At 37.3% G+C, this 13,757-nt stretch overlaps 1 protein-coding gene across 6 annotated transcripts in view; it reads right to left on the bottom strand.

Moving 5' to 3' along the window:
• The window catches only part of CDKAL1 (CDK5 regulatory subunit associated protein 1 like 1), a 697,372-nt gene that overhangs the window by 263,923 nt on the left and 419,692 nt on the right, over positions 1 to 13,757 (bottom strand). The window lies entirely within an intron of this gene.

Below are 13,757 nucleotides of genomic sequence, written 5' to 3'. Positions count from 1 at the left end.
TAGTTTAACATCAGGGCTGCCTAAGGCTGTGGTAACAGCTGGGACAAACAATAAGCAAATCAAAAAGCCTAAAAAAAAAAAAGGCAGGGTATGTGATATCCATACAAAGCCTAAAAAGCCTAAAAAACACTGACATATTTCCTAGAATATAGAAGGTTCCATGAATACATAGGGCTGTGTGTATGTTTAGGTTATGCACATGCTCACCAAATATCTGAGAACGTGCTAAACTCTCACCTCTGGCTAAACCTGATACTTGGCAGAAACAGGAAGTAAAGGCGAAGGTGGAGTTATAAGCTAAGCTACCTGATGGAGCATCCCAAGCAAGCTCCAACATATACAATTGGGCCTCCCTGCAAAAACTGAGACTTACTGGTTCCAGGCATTTAAGGAAATCTCTGTCCAATCATTAGCTGACTATTAAGCTAAGTGGGTAGAGATTTCACTGGTCACACATGACAAAGAATATAGACTTTACAGAATTACAGTGGACCCTTAAAAACACAGGTTTGTACTGTGTGAGTTCACTTATACATAGATTTTTTTTGTCTTTACCACCCCTGAGAATGCAAAATCAACAGCTCCTCTTCTTCCTCCTCCTCAGCCTATTCAATGTGAAGATGATGAGGATGATGACTTTTATGATGATCTACTTCCACTTAATGAATAGTAAATATATTTCCTCTTCTTATGATTTTCTTAATAACATTTTCTTTTCTCTAGCTTACTTGGTTGTAAGAATACAGTATATAATACATATAACATATGTGTATTAATTGATTGTTTACGTTAATGGTGAGGCTTCCTGTCAACAGTAGGCTATTAGTAGTTAAGTTTTGGAGGAGTCAAAATTTATACATGGATTTTTGACTGCACTGAGGGGGTACCTCTAAGCCCTGCATTGTTCAAAGGTCTGAACTATAATGCGGAAAAGTCACCAAATAACAACAACAAACTGTAGGGAGTGAGAAGAATCCGATTTCCAGAGCTGCCACGTTATATTATTTCAAATGTCCAGTTTTCAATAACAGAAATTATAAACCATAAGAAAACCCTCCAAACAGACAAGAAAATATGGTTCGTGCACAGGAAAAAAGGAGACAATAGAAACTGTCCCTGAGAAAGCCCAGATATTAGACTTTACTGGACAAAGACTTCAAATCAGCATTTTAAATATGATCAAAAAACTAAAGAAAACCATGTCTCAAGAATTAAGGAAAATCAAGAGAATGATGTCTCACCAAATAGAGTACCAATAATGAGACAGAAATAATAAAAAAGAACCATACAGAAATTCTGATATAGAATGTATAAGAACTAAAATTTAAAAATTACTAGAAGGGCTCTGCAAGAGATCTGAACAAGCAGAAGAAACAATCAGTAAACTTGAAGACAGGTCAATTTAGATGACTTGATCTGGGGAATAGAAAGAAAAAATTAACAGAGCCTTAGATACCATCAAGCACACCAACAAACACATAATGGGAGTTCTAGGAGAGGAAAGAAAGGAGCAGAAAGAATATTTGAATAAATAGTGGCCAAAACCCCTCTAATTTGAAAAACAGCACTAATTGGCTGGGTGCAGTGGCTCACACCTGTAATCCCAGCACTTTGGGAGGCCAAGGTGGGAGGATCACTTGAGCCCAGTTGTTCAAGACCAACCTGGAAAACATAGTGAGACTCTGTCTCCATAAAAAATACAGAAACTAGCTGGGTGTGGTGGCACACACCTGTAGCCCCAGCTGCTTGGGATGCTGACATGAGACAAGTGCTTGAGCCCAGGAAGTCAAGGATGCAGTGAGCCATGACTGCACCACTGCACTCTAGCCTGGGTGACAGAGTGAGACCCTGATCCAAAAAAAAAAAAACCCAAAACAAAAAAGAACATTAATCAACACATCCTAAAAGCTCTAGAAACTTCAAGTAGGATAGACTCAAAGAGATCTACACCTAGACACATCATAATCAAACTGTTGAAAGTCAAAGACAAAAAGCGAATCCTGACTGCAGCAAGAGATCAGCAACTTGCAGATAAGGGATCCTCAGTGAGATTAACATTTGGTTTCTCCAAAGAAACCATATGGAAGAGAGGGAAGTGAGATGATATAAAATGCTGAAAGAAAAAGACTGCCAACCAGGAATTCTATATCCAGAGAAGCTGCTCTTCAAAAATGAAGAAGAAATTAAGTCATTCCCAGATAAATGAAAACCAAGAGGAATTAGTTGTTAGCAAATCTGCCTCTCAAGAAATGCTAAATGGAACCCTTCAGGCTGAAATGAAAGGACTCTCCAATCCACAGGAAGAAATAAAGAGCAGCAGTAAATGTAACTGCATATGTAAACATAAAAGACAGTATAACTGTGGTTTTTGTTTGTAACTCTTGTTTTTATATTATCTGATTTAAAATACAACTGTACAAAGTGCTAATTATAAATCTATGCTACTGAGCATACACTGAATAAATATGTAATGTTTATGACAGTAACAACAAAAAGAAGTGGGGAGGGAAGGGAACTACATAGGAGCAAAGTTTTCATATGTTATTATAATTAAATTAATATTGATCAAAATTAGAGAGTTATAAATTAGAATATTAATTGTAATCCCTATGGTAACCACTATAAAAATGACTTAAAACATATATAGTAAAAGAAACAACAAAGTAATTAAAATGTCACACTAAAGAATTCCTATTTACTACAAAAGGAGGCTGTTATGAGTTGAACTGTGTCCCCTAAAAAGATGTAAATGTAAGTCCTAACCCCCAGTAGCTGTGAATGTGACATTACTTGGAAACAGGGTCTTAATAGATATAATCAAGTTAAAATGAGGTCATAATGAATTAAGGTGGACCCTAATCCAATGACTGGTGTATAAGAGGAGGACATTTGGAAACAGAGACAGAGAAAAGAATGCCAGGTGAAGACTGAGACAAAAATTGGAGTGATATGTCTATAAGCCAAGGAATGCCAAGTATTGTCAGTAACCACTAGAAGCTGGGGGACAAGAACAGAACAGATTCTCTCTCAGAGTTCCCAAAATACCCAGTTTGTGGTACTTTGTTACAGCAGATAAACCAATACAAAGGCAATAATGGAAGAATACAGAAACAACAACAAAAAATAAAAAGAGTCTGTTGAGGTAGGAAAAATAAAGACTGAAAATGTAGGAGCCACTTAACTAAAAGATTAATGTCTGAAATTTCCACTGATCAGAAAGAAGGTAGGCTGATATTCCATATGACATTGCAAAATAAAAGCTGATACAGAGTATGCTTTTAAAAATATTTTAACATTAAACTATGAAGACTACTTCTTTATGACCATGTATTAGAAACAGACTTAATGACAGTATTTTCTCTAATCAGTTATATTGATAGTAAACTTTCTGCAGCAGTTTTTAAAAACACACAATAATACATGCTATAAAAAGAAACCATTTCCCCCCTCAAACTAATGAATAATTGGGGATCTTTCAGGATTATGCTAAACAATCAGTTTTTCTCTGGCCTACATGCAGCATCCTCTGATCCTAAAAGTGATTTATTAAACATGGATTGTGCCAGTATTTAATATTCGATAGTTCTGATACAACACATGCAAATAAAAGAGTTCTGAGCAGTAGGAGTCTATAATAATAATAACCCTTATGTTTCCAACTTAGGACATAATCATTATTTACTGTTAAATGACATTAAAGAATTTTTGAACTTAAATTTTGAAAGCTTAACATTTTCAAGTGGAGCATTTCTGTGGTAGGGCCAGGAAGATGTAGAGAGCAGATATATATCAGACCTAAAAGCAACAATTTACTATCTTAGAAATAAACAGAAGCAGATGAAGGGAACAGACTTTGCTTTCTGACAAATATGCAGAATGTCCCTCAACTATTCTATGAATCATTAACTTCATTACCCACCTTTCTGTTCTAGATCACGAATCACCTGAAAATTCCATTACCTACCTGATATAAAATATGAGGATTTCATTTTACTAAGTGCTGAATTAGCAAGTGCCTAAGGTAGCCTTTCATAGGCTATTAGAGCAAAGAAGTCAATACCGAGAGGATCGTAGAATAGAAAAGTGTAAAGGAAACTACATGGATTGCCTTATGTGTTAGCCATTCTCTGTGCTTGTGAAGGAATGTCAAAGGCAGCTTTTCTCAATGGTTTGAGCATAACTGACTTCCTAAATTAATGAGGAAGATAAAGCCCACAGCTGGTGTATTATGGAGTTTGAACTGCACTAATTTTGACAGGTGACATGAAAGCCTTCTCAGCTACTCTGGGTGAAATTAAGGATTCAGGGGACTGGCAATGTGAAATGACTTTTAAGATGTAAATTAAACCATATACATATCTAATGCCCTTCTATATAAACGGAAGTGTACACTAGAATACTAAAAGATGAAGAAGGAATAGAAGTGTGTCATAGTTGAAATATGTAAATTTTTATGTTTTTCAAGTATGTTAGAGTGAGAGAGATCTTTATATTTATTTTAAAAGAGTATTTTTCCTCAAAAAATATACATACAGAGAGACATGACCCAGGATAGATATTCAACTATGATTATAATATTCTTCCTCCCCTCTCCTCCCCTCTTCTCCCCTCCCCTCCCCTCTCCTCTCCTCTCCTCTCCTCTTCTCTAGATACAGGGTCTCAGTGCTCAGACCAGAGTGCAGTTATATGATCACAGCTCACTACAGTCTTCTCTTCTCTACTCTTCTCTCTCTTCTCTCTTCTCTCTTCTCTTCTCTTCTCTTCTCTTCTCTTCTCTTCTCTTCTCTTCTCTTCTCTTCTCAAGATACAGGGTCTCAGTGCTCAGGCCAGGGTGCAGTTATATGATCATAGCTCACCACAATCTCGAACTCCTGGGTCCAAGTGATGATCCGGCCTCAGCCTCCTGAGTAGCTGGGACTACAGATGTGTGCCACCATACCCAGCTAATTTTAAAAAACTTTTAGTAGAGATGGATCTTACTGTATTGAACAGGCTGGTCTCAAACTCCTGACCTCAAGCAATCCTCCTGTCTTGGCCTCCCAAATAGCTGGGATTACAGGTGTGAGGCACTGCACCTGGCCAAACATCAGTTTCTTTATAAAGGATTTGCTAAGGCCTTTTCACTCATCATCTTGACAACCATGGTATCCCTACGTTCTTTTCCTCTCAGGAAAATTAATCGTCTCTTTTTGGAACAAATATCCATGTGTCACTGCATTTTATAAACAATATTCAATAATTTGGGTCAATGGCAAGAGGGGGAAAAATGATGACAGTGGTTGAGAAGTTTAGAAGTTTTGTTGTTTTGTTTTTAACTTCTGTTTAAGTTCAGGGGTACATGTGTAGCCCTGAGACATAGGTAAACTTGCGTCATGGGGGTGTGTTGTACAGATTCTTTCATTACCCAGCATCCATTAGCTATTCTTCCCGATGCTCTCCCTCCTCCCACCCTGCCATGGCCCCAGTGACAGGCCCCAGTGTGTGTTGTTCCCCGCCATGTGTCCACGTGTTCTCATCATTCAGCTCCCACTTATAAGCAAGAACATGTGGTATTTGGTTTTCTGTTCGTGTGTTAGTTTGCTGAGGATAATGGCTTCCAGCTCCATCCATGTCCCTGCAAAGGACATGATTTCATTCCTTTTTTATGGTTGCATAGTCTATGTACCACATTTCTTGATCTAGTCTATCACTGATGGGCATTTAGGTTGATTCTACGTCTCTGCTATTGTGAATAGTGCTCCTATGAACATACCCATGCATGTGACTTTATAACAGAATGATTTATATTTCTTTGGGTACGTACCCAGTAATGGGATTGCTAGGACAAATGGTATTTCTGTCTTTAGGTCTTTGAGAAATCTCCACAAAGTCTTCCACAATAGTTGAACTAATTTACACTCCCATCCACAGTGTATAAGCATTCCTTTTTCTCCATATGCTCGCCAGCATCTGTTATTTTTTGACTTTTTAATAATAGCCATTCTGACTGGTGTGAGATGGTATTTCGTTGTGGTTTTGATTTGTATTTCTCTAATGATCGGTGATGTTGAGTTTTTTTTCATATGATTGTTGGCCACATGCATGTCATCTTCTGAAAAGTTTCTGTTCATGTTTTTCGCCCAGTTTTTAACGGGGTTGTTTTATTCTTGTAAATTTGTTTAACTTTGGGAAGTTCAGAAGTTTATACCACAATGTGGATTAAAGCATTTCATGACAAACATGAATGATTTGGCTGTTTATATTCTCACATTAGATTTATTCTATCATGCCTGCTTTCTCATAATATAGACACCGGAACTGAGAATACCAGTGAAGCACGTAAGATAGATCTCTGTATAAATTATTGATGGCCATATAAACAGAATTTTTAAGTATGATCCAGGCATGTTCTTGTGTTCCTCAGGAAGACAGAGGTACCCAATATTTTCAACATGAGAAACATTTACCCACAAAATAGCTCATTTTCCCCAGAAAATATACCTGGCACAATAAGGATAAAATAACATTCGGCAGCAACAAAGTGCAATCTGTTCTGAAATAAAGTCTATTAACAAGTTCATTTATTTTGGGGTCCTTCAGTCTACATATAATCATGAGGCTTACTCACCCAGACTTAACATTACAAACAAAGACTCAGTAGTAGGGTGCAACAAGCTCGGTACATTTTTCTGAGGAGTAGTTGAGATCAAGAAAAGCTTTGGCTTCTTGGGCAGGGCTGGAATTAGGGGCTGACGCCTGGACAAGGGCACAAGCGAGTAGTATCACAGAACAAAGAGGCTGAGACCCAGGTATGGGCAGAGATGCAAGTCTTTTTTTTTTTTTTCCAGTGGAAGGGCCTGACTAAAGCTTCCTGCTGCTCAAACCCAGAACTAGCAGAGAAGTTGAAGAGTTAGAATGTTAGGTAGAGCCCATAATTTTGCTAAGGGGAAGTAGCATTTCAATTTCATCTTTTATCGGTATTAGATCCTTTGGCAGGCAAGAAAGGACATTCCTTTCTTCCACATCTTCCCTTCCAGAGAGGCTGTTCCCAGCTCTCAGAATTAGGTTCCCAATGAAGCCTGATAAACTTAAAAAGAAAATGTATATGAGCCCTTTTAATATTTGATAAAAGTTTTCTCTCTTTAATATTCAGAAAGACACAAACTTCTGTTTCTAGTTTTAGGTGTTTCACTGACCTCTTAAAATTTATTCGCAAGTGCCAGGATAAGAATCAAATAGAGCACTGATGATTATAAACGGCAAAAAACTACCAACAGTTAGATCAAACCACGTACTGACATGTCTCAAAAGCCATAGGTGGATGGTTGAAATAAAAGATTTTTCCTTTCCATTTCCTTGCTGAAAATAAGTAATCTAGCATGTCTTTTTATTCATCAAAAGGGGAAAAATATTTTGTATACAACAGTAGAGAATATATTTACATATTATTCTATTATCCCAGAAAGTATAAACCCTAAGGAAAAGAAATGTTTAAAGACACAGCTTGAACTGCTGAGTTCAGTTTGGAAAATCTGTATTGCTTTGATGAAACGTAAGCACAGCATGTATTGAGTTTGCTATTATTTTGAAACTATGAGGCATTTTTTAAAACTTGGCAAAGGCAAACATATTATTAATGTTCATAAATTACCATGCAACAAAAGTCCTTGACGGGTATCTACTGTCTTTCAGCAGATGAATTTATTTCACTAAATATAGAATTAGGTTAGAATATAAGGTCATTGAAGTAGAAGTAAACATACAAAAATCTAGGGTAGCAGGAAGCTGATTTGTTACAGTGATTACAAGATTTCCAAACCAAAAATAGAAGAGATATTTAAAATATCACTATTTGTAATTAACCTTATGATGACATGTACCATAAGTATACTAACTATAAATCTTGAGCAATACTATATATTTTAATTTAAGCTAAATAAAATGTAGCATAATATCAATGTGAATGTTAGTGTCAATGTTTTTTGGCAATATTTTACAAAGTAATATGTTTAAAAATATATAACTTGTTTTATTATAATTTGAATATAGGAATAGTCCTTAATAAGCGCTTACAATCTAGATTAACCAGTTTGCCCTCTCTGGCGCAGGTTGTAAGTAATGCACTAAAATTCTCATACAATTTTGAGACACACAAGTCTCTTAAAGGGATATAAGTTACTTTGAACTATTCATGACAGAGGGAGGACCAGGATAACTTTTTAAAATAAACATTTTAACTTTTATTTTAGGCTCAGGGGTACATGTGCAGGTTTGTTATATAGGTAAACTTATGACTTGGGGGTTTGGTGTACAGATTATTTAGTCATCCAGGTACTAAGCGTAGTACTTGACTTTTTTTTTCTTTTTCTTTTTTTTTTTTTTTTGGAGACAGAGTCTCACTCTTTTGCCCAGGCTGGAGTGTGGTGGCACGATCTCAGCTCACTGCAAGCTCCACCTCCCGGGTTGATGCCATTCTCCTGCCTCAGCCTCCCGAGTAGCTGGAACTACAGGCGCCCGCCACCACACTCAGCTAAGTTTTTGTATTTTTAGTAGAGACAGGGTTTCATGGTGTTAGCAAGGATGGTCTCAATCTCTTGACCTCGTGATCCACCCGCCTCAGCCTCCCAAAGTGCTGGAATTACAGGCGTGAGCCACTGCGCCCAGCCGACATTTTTTTTCTGAACCTCTCCCACCTCCCCCCGATCTCCCTCAAGTAGGCCCCAGTATCTGTTGTTCCCCTCTATCTGTCCATGTTTTCTCATTATTTAGCTCCCACTTGTAAGTGAGAACATGTGGTATTTTGTTTTCTGTTTTTGCGTTAGTTTGCTAAGGATAATGGCCTCTAGTTCCGTCTATGTTCCTTCAAAGGACATGATCTTGTTCTTTTTTATGGCTGCACAGTATTCCATGGTGCATACGTACCACTCTTTCTTTATCTAGTCTACTGTGGATGGGCATTTAAGTTGATTCCATGTCTTTGCGATTGTGCATAGTGCTGCAATGAACATATGCATGCATGTGTCTTAAATACGTAAAATCCAGATACTTCCTCTTTTCCTTACTGCCCAGGAGCTTTAACATCTTTTCGCTATCAGCCAATTCACAAAACTAAAACCAAGACAAACTGTCTGATTTTAATTTATCCTCTCTAGTGGAGATTTTAAAAAGCAGTGAAAGTTAAGAAGCAGGAAGAGAAGAAAGAAGTTAAGAGCCTAGATCATCTACAAATTCGATAATCATACAATAAGCTCATTTGTTCTAGACAGCCCTAAAGATACTATCTATCGCTATAGTATTTTAGCTGGGCAAATAAACATAACGCATCCCTTAGATGAATCCCTAACCATCTAGTACATCTTCACAGACATGTGACTCATGAGAAATATATATGACAACCGTTCCCAAACTCTTCCAAAACTGGATGCTCAGCAGATATGAAGGTACTTCAATACATGAGGCATGAAGTCAAGGAACAGTTAATAAGCTAAACTTTGAGCGATCACATCATTCAGTATACATTTATTAAGTGTATGAAGTGTGTGTTATCACAAGCACTGATATACAAAGATGGATAAGACAACATCTCCCTTACGATAACAGTCATGTTGGATTTCTACATAAATAAGTAATCATGATGCACCATGATGAGTGCCCAAAGAGACAATGACCTGTTGAACAGGGGTACTACGAAGCATAGAAAGTATGTGGGAAGAGTTTGGGAAGGCTTCCTTGAAGATGCAGTAGAGTAGAAAGCATTTGCGAATTAAAATAGATTAGAAACCAGTTCAGCGGCTAACTGGCTATGTGGTTTAGCCAGTTATTTAACCTTTCTAACCCATGGCTTCTCAATTAACAAAACAAAAATAACAGCCAGGCACAGTGGTGTGTGTTTGTAGTCCCAGCCGAGGCAGGAGGATCATTTGAGCCCAGGAGTTCAAGGCTGTAGAGCGCTATGATCACACCTATGAATAGCCACAGCACTCCAGCCTGGGCAACAAAGCAAAACCCCATCTCAAAAAAGTGGGCAAAAGAAAATTGAGGATAATAGTATCTATATAGCTAGCCTGCTGTAAGAAGAAAAAGAGATCACACATGTGAAGCACTCAGTTTCTTGCAAACAATAAGCACTTGATAAATTGTACTGATTTTATCAGTTAGCAGTGATTTCAGGTGCCTCATTAGCAGCAGCCATTGTACCACTATTACTGGTCTCATGTGAACCTTGTTGTGTTCACATGTATTATTTTCAGTCTGAATTAATACTTTAGCTGTAGGCTACCTATCATTAGGAGGACAAAACTAAGCAATGTAATTTTAAGAGTAATCAAATTCATAAACCACTTCACTTTCTATAAGGTCAGAGTTCATTAAAGAGGAATATGCAAAGGTTATTACATTAGCAATATCAATAGGAAAGCAAACACAGGGAAAATACATCTTATTTGCCACTACAGGGGCGATATATTAGCCAACACATGTAGTAGCAAATATTAGTATGTCTGATTAACACATTACTACCAACTGTCATCATATGGTAAGTATATCATGAGAAAAAGGTAATGTAAACATTTCAAGAGTATGAAATGGTAAAAAAAAAAAAAAAAGATATATAGGAGGTATCATTAGGGTACTACTCACAGGACAAATGACTAAAAATGTAATAGAAAAAAATAAGTACCCTGAATGTCCTAAAGGGCTTATTCTTATCCTTTAGGCAATAGGGACTTTAAGGTGACATAAAGCATGTCTATTATCTACTGATTCTATTATATGCAAGTTTACTAGAGCATTGTATAAGCTCATAGGTATATTTCTTCAATTCCAGCGTGTTTTTTTCACAATATATATGTTTGAGATTTCTTTTGTCAGCTATATCATAATTTAAATGAATCCTATATTGTTTTTTAAGGGCAGTGATACTAAAAATAAGGTTTGCAGATGCCCCAAACACACACTTCACCACTTGTCTGCCTATTAGTGATAAAGAGTTCTCCTTCCCTTCCTTTTATTCAGTACACATACATTCAATATTTACTATATAAAGTGCCACACACAATGCTAGACTCTTGAAGAAACCTTAAAAGTGATCCTGTGTTAAGTGTAATGTGCATCCTCTATTCCTATGGAGATTGAATAAAATGTATTCTCAACAGATGTATCTTTCCCCAGCATACTTTAAAATAATGACAAAAACTTTGGTGCTTTCCTTTATATAACTTTCCCTTTAAACTGTTCGTTTTTTTTTTTTTCTTTTAAGTTGGTAAAAGGTGTTTTTAAAAAATCTGAGAGTCAGGTGAATAAGAAGTGAACAGAATGAAGAGGAAGGAAAACAGACCAGCCAAGTACTCTCTAATTAAAGTCTGTTGTGTGAAGCATCTTCCAAAAACACAAGAAGGCTGAGTCTTCCCAATAAAATTCTCAAGAAATCCTTGCCCTGAAGGTATTAAAGCATCAGAGTAGTTATTTCAAGAGTGGATTCCTTCAATCCCTGTAGTTTAAAAAAATCACCACCTTCATTTGCTGTTATTTTTTTCTGTTTTCATCTTCTGTTTTTTTCTTATTGGTGAACTCTGTTCAGTTCCCTTGAGATAAGTCAAGTAATTTCTGTAGAGTGGTCTAAGCCTAGTGAGAGGAAAATGGAAATTTACAAGATATTGCTGTGCCCAGGACTGAGGAGCACCAGATCTGGGCTCCCTTCCCTACCGCCCTTTTTGACACTGAGAAGCCATGTAAGCCTTCTGGGGCTCAGTCACCTTTTCTGTTACAAAACGATGTGTTTGTGGACTCCTGAGCGTTCCGGGCTCTGCCATGCAGAGGAAGATGAGAACAAACAGCAAGGTGTGAAGGTCTGGTCCAGGAAACAAAGGAAGAGTTTAAAAGCTCTTACTTTGAGATGGTATAGACCTTTGATTCTTGCCTATCTTTGTTTCCTTTTGCTGTTTCTTTTGGATGGCTTTCTCCCTGAGTGTGGTATCACAGCCGGATTACCTCCTGCACATAAAGTGCAGAGCAGTGGTTGGCTTTCTATGGGGAACAATTCTCACCCTTGAAGCTCATTTACTTCATCATCTTTTGCTGCCTCTTCTGGCCAGGGGTTAGGATTTCAAAGTTCAAGACTACAGTGTGGGCTATATAATTTATTTTATGAAGAAGCCTCTTCCTTTTTTTTTTTTTTTGAGATAATCTCGCTTTGTCACCCAGGCTGGAGTGCAGTGGCACAATCTTGGCTCACTGTAACCTCTGCCTCCTGGGTTCAAGCGATTCTCCTGCCTCAGCCCCCTGAGTAGCTAGGATTACAGGCGCACACCACCATGCCTGGCTAATTTTTGTGTTTTCAGTAGAGACGGGGTTTCACCATGTTGGCCAGGCTGGTCTCAAACTCCTGACCTCAAGTGATCCACCTGCCTTGACCTCCCAAAGTGCTGGCATTACAGGTGTGAGCCACTGAGCCTGGCCAGCTCTTCCTGTATTCATTCTCGTATTCACTCATTTATTGAGCCACTACTGGGTGGGACAGATCCACAGACAGATATAACAAGATTGTTGCCTCAAGATGATAATGTAGGAGGAAAGGCCAACATGATACATACTTCAAAGGATTTAAAAAAATATAATGTCACGACCATCAAAACTTGTTGTCACTCCAATTACGATCTAGGAACTAAACATCTGGTGTTTTCCAGGCAAAGTACAAAGTTATATTTCAGATCTTTTGTTGATTTTTAGAAGCTCTCCTGGAGCATCTATTCAGAGGTCAGCAAGTCTGGCACTACTTCAGGTGCTGAGCACTAGGATTTGCTATACACACAGTATTAGCTGCTGCAATCTTGCAATCAATTAAAATGCTGAATTTATTCCAAGGAGTATTTGGTTAGTTACCTCAGAGCCAACACAAGATTTTTCTTCCTTGTGCTTCTTCCTTTTTGAACTTATCTGACTCTATCTCTTGTGGGTCCCTGGATCCCTGATCAGATCTTTTCCAATCCAAAAAAAGTGGCTGTTATCATAAACCTTATATTGATGGGGCCTGTTTCCCTTCCTACCCTCCACACGTCTAGTGCATCTCCTGGTCTTCACGATGTATGCCTCACATTTACTGCAAACACAGCACGTCACAGCTCTTAGCATATTTGACTTTTTTTTTTTTTTTTTTTTTACAGAGAATCACTTTGCTTTATCAAGTGTTGAGTCCAAGTGTTAAGTAAAAGTTGGCATGCCTGCAACTTATTTTAAAATAGCAAATCATAACCATCCCACACTGTCTAAAGTACTAAACTTAACATATAAATCATATACCCTTACTAGAAGGAGCTAGCTAGAAAAATGTAAATAATAAAATTAAAATTGCTAAACTCCCTCATTATGTATTTATAATTAGCAGTCAAATTACTAACTGTCTTCAGAATTTCTGAAATAGGTTGTTGATATTAAGGAAGCTGTTCAACAAAAACCTCAACAAGTATAGTCTTAAAATCAAATCAGCGAAATAATCTTTTAAATGTTTAGCTATCCATTAGCATTTGCATTAAATTTCAGCAACAGTGGTTGCTTTTAGCTTTTTGGGATGTTATTTTTCTGCACAAACGTACTGCAAAGAACACACTTGAAAAAAAATAAAAGTTATTTGTTTTCATACTTTATACATGACTTTGCAACTGCACTAATCAGATTTTATGTCCATAACTATGGGTCTAAAGTAATTATTTCTCAAATAGAAGTCATGGATCCTAGCAAGTACTTCTTCATTTATACGGTTGCTCCCCTGTCCATATTCTTTG

The sequence above is a fragment of the Hylobates moloch genome, unplaced genomic scaffold (genome assembly GCF_009828535.3).
Source record: "Hylobates moloch isolate HMO894 unplaced genomic scaffold, HMol_V3 SCAFFOLD_20, whole genome shotgun sequence".
NCBI lineage: Eukaryota > Metazoa > Chordata > Mammalia > Primates > Hylobatidae > Hylobates > Hylobates moloch.
The sequence above is the reverse complement of the archived record's forward strand: the minus strand, read 5'-3'. Positions and strand labels throughout refer to the sequence as shown.